Source organism: Xyrauchen texanus, chromosome 13 (assembly GCF_025860055.1).
Source record: "Xyrauchen texanus isolate HMW12.3.18 chromosome 13, RBS_HiC_50CHRs, whole genome shotgun sequence".
In the NCBI taxonomy this organism is placed as follows: domain Eukaryota; kingdom Metazoa; phylum Chordata; class Actinopteri; order Cypriniformes; family Catostomidae; genus Xyrauchen; species Xyrauchen texanus.
The window spans coordinates 39,969,196-39,975,230 of NC_068288.1; positions in this window are offsets into that span (position 1 = coordinate 39,969,196).

Consider the following 6,035-nt stretch of genomic DNA (forward strand, 5'->3'; position numbering starts at 1 on the left):
TGTGATTGGCTACCTAGGATTGACGTCTTTTAGACATTAACGAATGCGTAAGAGCGTGAAAACATCCACATCACGATTATTTGTAGACAGTGGTAAGAATGTGTTTGTTCTTTGAAGAATAATTAACTATAGGCCTATACCATTAATTTTTTTCTTCTTCAATTTGATATTTTAAGGAATGTCTTTTGAATGGTATTTTGAAATACTACTGAAATTGCTTAATAATTATAATTAAAAACATTGCATGATAAATAATGTTACTGCATAATTCTAATAATCATTTTATACAATGATGTCTTTTAACTTACTGGAATTTAAGTGGTGAATTTTAATTACATTTTAAGAATGTATTTAGAGGGGGCCTGTGTAGCTCAGCGAGTATTGACGCTGACCACCACTCCTGGAGTCGTGAGTTTGAATCCAGGGCGTGCTTAGTGACTCCATCCAGGTATCTTAAGCAACCAAATTGGCCCAGTTGCTAGGGAGGGTAAAGTCATATGGGGTAACCTCCTCGTGGTCGCGATTAGGGGTTCTCGCTCTAAATGAGGCACTTAAGTTGTGAGTGGAACGCGGAGAGTAGCATGAGCCTGCTCATGCTGTGAGTCTCCTCGGTGTCATGCACAGCAAGCCACTTGATAAAATGCACGATTGACTGTCTCATATGTGAAGGCAACTGAGACTTGCCATCCGGATTGAGGTGAGTAACCGCGCCACCACGAGGACCTTCTAAGTAGTGGGAATTGGGCATTACAAAATGGGAGAAAAGGGGATAAATTAAATTAAAAAAATATAGAATTTTGATGGAATATAATTATGACAATTTAATGCGTAAATCTCAAAAACAGGCTCAATAATTTTTTGAGTGTAAAAAAGAGCATGCGAGCAAAATGCTGAACTTTAAAAAAGTTTTGATGTGTTTTTCTTTGAGCGTTCAAGGAAGTGAGTAGAGTGAGTGCAAAAAAATAAAGAAGACAATCTGTTTTCCATAATCCAAATAGGAGATGAGAAGATGAAAAAAAATGCTTTGTTCCAAAGACCTTTACAGTATGTCTTATTCCTTTGAAATCTAATGAAAACAATAGTAAGTTACTGGTGGGTCATGTCTGGGTAGTCCATGGGGGACCACAGGAAGAAGCTGAGCAGTGAGCAAATGGACACTGATATAGCCATCCTGAGTTGTTGTGTTACAAAGTACATCATATAATTTTAGAATAGCTTAAAAAAAAAATCTGACTTATAAAAAGCATATGAGACTAAAACAATATCCTCTAGTTTAAGTTGGAGATGTCTAATTGTTTTATAGATTTATTTGTATTAGCTAGACACAAAAAAAAAAAATTGAAATGTGAAAAGCTTACAAAATAAATAAATAAATAAATAAATAAATGTATATGGCAGGATCACGTGTGCATAAGCATATTCTGGCAAGAGAGGAAATAGGTGTTCTACATGCAGGCTACTGAGTGAGCAACCTCAAAATGTTGTTGAAGTGCCAAGCCCATTTAGGACCCGGGATATTAGATATTATTTGGTGAGAAACTCAAAGACCAAATGTATCCTTGTGTCTCGCTTCTACAGACAATTCACTTAAGATCGTGGGAACATGCAAGAGATGAGAGAGGGGGTAGGCCTACAGAGCAACTCATTACAACACACTGGTTTTGTTTGAATTAGTGGGGAAGTATCCGCTTAACGCACAAGCCTAGGGAAGCAAAATAATCAACCTGCATGAGCAGGAAACATCCATGCATTTGTGAAATAATCAAAACTACACACAAATGAGAAAAAACTGACACAAGGTAGAAAAACAATGTGCACCTTTTGTCTCATTGTTAAATCCTTTTGATATTCTAAGAAAAACAAAAACAGACCTTTCTGAACAATCAACGAGGGATGTTATAAAACCGGCAGACATTGTGACACACATAAATAAAAGATACAAAAAAAATAAGCATGGCAGCTTCAGGATGTTCGCCATTTTTCAATACTTAAGAGGCACATAATGAAGTGAATCAAGCACTGAAACAACTACAGGAAGATGTAAAAAAAAAATAAAAATAAAAAATATATATATATATATTCATTATACTATTACAGACTTTAGTTAAATAGATTTTAAAGGAACAGTTCACCCAAAAACTCGGACATCATTTTTACCATCATGTCAGGCATGACTTTCTTCTGCGGAACTCAAAAATAGTTCTTTTGAAGAATGTTAACACAGCTCTGTTCCACACAATGAAAGCAGCAGTGGCCAAGGTTTGTCAAGCTTTAAAAAGGACAGGGGTGAAATATTCCTTTAAATATTCTTGAATCTGGATTCATTTCACTGTATGTCAGAATGAAAGTATTAATACTGGATGTTGCTGAACAAGAATTTCAACATACCTCAACCAACTGCTAATAATACTGTCGTTATACTGGTACACCGTGTAGACATAAAGTAGCATTCCACAAAACTGAAACAAAGTCACATGTTGCACTCTTAAAAACACTAAATAAAGTAGGAAAGCAATATTCATTTGAAAGTTTTGTTTATTGTCATGAATTCTTAAGATTTTGGATATCAAAAGTAAGATTTCTTTTAAAATTGCTTACATACTTAGATTTAAATAATCTAAAAATAATAACCTAACAAGGATGTTAAAAACATGGCTTTTTGTTGTTATTTATGTTACAAACATCATGTCTGGTCACATGTAGTTTGAATAGCATGATGACAGTTCGGCAGCATGAAAATCAGCAACATTTTTAAATACAAAATCTTGAATTAGTCATTCATTTGAATGTTCCTTAAATCTGTCCCTGTTTGGATTTCCTTTTTGAGGCAACCTGCAGTGGTGTTTTGGCCCCATTCATAAATACACCATAGTAAATCTGTCAAAGGCAGAACAAGTAACTATACATCCTTTTTGCAGAGTTTTTGGACTTCTGCACGTAAGGGGCTAACAAATGTGGGCTTTTGTCTCACTAATGTGCTTTAAGGGCATCTAAGCTCATTCCATAATAAGTATGTTTACCTTAATAAGTAAATAATAGCACTCAGCTTTAAATCAACTGAAACTCACGTTTCATTCTCTTTGTCAAACAACAGAATGTCAACAATATTTTACATTTTGTGAAGAAATGTCACAGCCATGATGCCATAGCGTGTTGTGTGTGGTTGCCAGGACATTGCTATGCAGTTACAAAGGTGATCTGAGTGGTTTTAGCCTGTTGCTATGCAGTTGCTATGGTGTTCTGTGTGGTTGATAGGTGGTTGCCTACTGGCCATGTCAGAAGATCTCAGCTCTCTAAGATATTCTGGTCCCTAGATATGACTTGTGTCCCTCTTTCAATGTAAGTTTATGGAATTTATTTCTATTGGCCAAAAATTGATTGCTGCTCTTAATCAAGAATATTTTTTACTTAAAGATTTAATGTTTTTTCAATAGAATGTACATTACTTTGGTAGGACCATATTGACACACTCTACAAAGGGTGTTGGGTTTTTCATAAGCCCCAACCCTAAATGTATCCAAGTGCCAGGAGACAAAGTTTCATTGACTGAGAAAACTGACCTACATGTTTCAACAAGGAAACTGGACAATAGTACGACATTAAGCTACAACATCATGCAACAATGGACAAATAATCAGACCTTGCATCCAAGCAAGTGGTTTTCCTTCAACTGCACTAGAGTACGTGGTCCTGGGACTGCCACAGATTTACAGTAATTGCAGACTGTTCATGTCATAAGAGTAACACAAAAACTACACTGTAAAAAAGTTCTGTAATTCTAACTGTAAAATAATGTAAAATGCTAAAGGAATTTTTTTTTATTATTGGTTAATGGTAATTAACCTTAAAATATACAGTGAAAATTATATTATATTTAACAACACAATAAAAAATTATTTCCAGGGTAAATATGGTTAAAAATATGTTTTTTAGATGTTAAATATATGGTTTTACCATATAATTATCGGGAACATTTTTATTTTTTATTTTAAAGAAGAGAATACATGTACTTTTTAAACAATAATCTTTCTAATATCAGTTATGTATGCATTGGTGTGTTCTTTGTTGTATTTTATGTATTTAATGGTTATTCCATTACTTTAGTGTCACATGTGTTTTGTGTTAGTCAGTCACTGACTGAGCACTATCTCTACATATGTATTAATTATTGCTCCTTTAAGGGCCTCTCTTTATGAACTTTTACTCACCAAGTGGCCTTCTGCAGTTACTACGGTGTTTCACAATCCAAGTAGATTTGTATTGTTTCAGAAAGTTTGCATATTAAGTTTATATCTTGTAATAGTATAAAAGTTTAAACGGTAAATAGAGGGCAAAGTAATGCATAGTGGAATAAGACAAGAGAAAATATCTGTAAAAATATATTAGGTCTACTAATTCTAATTCTAATTTAAAATCTGTGTTAAAATTATTACATTCAGAAAAAAATACAGTGTAATGTATTTGGTACATGCCATGGTTTCAGTGCTGGAAATAAAAAAGTGCATAAGTCAGATTGTAGTTAATAAAGAATGTTATGCAACAGAAATCCAAATGTCCAGACAGGATGTTCAGTATGAAGCATTCAAAAATGTGCAATAGGGTTGACCTTTTACTCCCAAGCCACATATTTTATTCATTGTTGAGACACTCAGCAAACAAATATACAGTTTACTAAGCAATTAGGCATTACTGACCAAGACGTGGTTCTGATAGGTGTTCTGAACAAACTGTAAAGGCCCCTATGAAATCAAAATAGGAGTTTTGTGGCTTTTAGTCCATGTCTATTAGCTTTAAAGCTACAGGTGAAACTCGAAAAATTAGAATATCGTGCAAAAGTTCATTAATTTCAGTAATTCAACTTAAAAGGTGAAACTAATATATTATACAGACTCATTACAAGCAAAGTAAGATATTTCAAGCCTTTATTTGATATAATTTTGATGATTATGGCTTACAGCTTATGAAAACCCCAAATTCAGAATCTCAGAAAATTAGAATATTGTGAAAAGGTTGAGTATTGTAGGCTCAAAGTGTCACACTCTAATCAGCTAAACACCTGCAAAGGGTTCCTGAGCCTTTAAATGGTCTCTCAGTCTGGTTCAGTTGAATTCACAATCATAGGGAAGACTGCTGACCTGACAGTTGTGCAGAAAACCATCATTGACACCCTCCACAAGGAGGGAAAGCCTCAAAAGGTAATTGCAAAAGAAGTTGGATGTTCTCAAAGTGCTGTATCAAAGCACATTAATAGAAAGTTAAGTGGAAGGGAAAAGTGTGGAAGAAAAAGGTGCACAAGCAGCAGGGATGACCGTAGCCTGGAGAGGATTGTCAGGAAAAGGCCATTCAAATGTGTGGGGAGCTTCACAAAGAGTGGACTGAGGCTGGAGTTACTGCATCAAGAGCCACCACACACAGACGGGTCCTGGACATGGGCTTCAAATGTCAAACGCCTTACCTGGGCTAAAGAAAAAAAGAACTGGTCTGTTGCTCAGTGGTCCAAAGTCCTCTTTTCTGATGAGAGCAAATTTTGCATCTCATTTGGAAACCAAGGTCCCAGAGTCTGGAGGAAGAATGGAGAGGCACACAATCCAAGATGCTTGAAGTCCAGTGTGAAGTTTCCACAGTCTGTGTTGGTTTGGGGAGCCATGTCATCGGCTGGTGTTGGTCCACTGTGCTTTATTAAGTCCAGAGTCAACGCAGCCGTCTACCGTGACATTTTAGAGCACTTCATGCTTCCTTCAGCAGACAAGCTTTATGGAGATGCTGACTTCATTTTCCAGCAGGACTTGGCACCTGCCCACACTGCCAAAAGTACCAAAACCTGGTTCAATGACCATGGTATTACTGTGCTTGATTGGCCAGCAAACTCGCTTGACCTGAACCCCATAGAGAATCTATGGGGCATTGCCAAGAGAAAGATGAGAGACATGAGACCAAACAATGCAGAAGAGCTGAAGGCCGCTATTGAAGCATCTTGGTCTTCCATAACACCTCAGCAGTGCCATAGGCTGATAGCATCCATGCCACGCCGCATT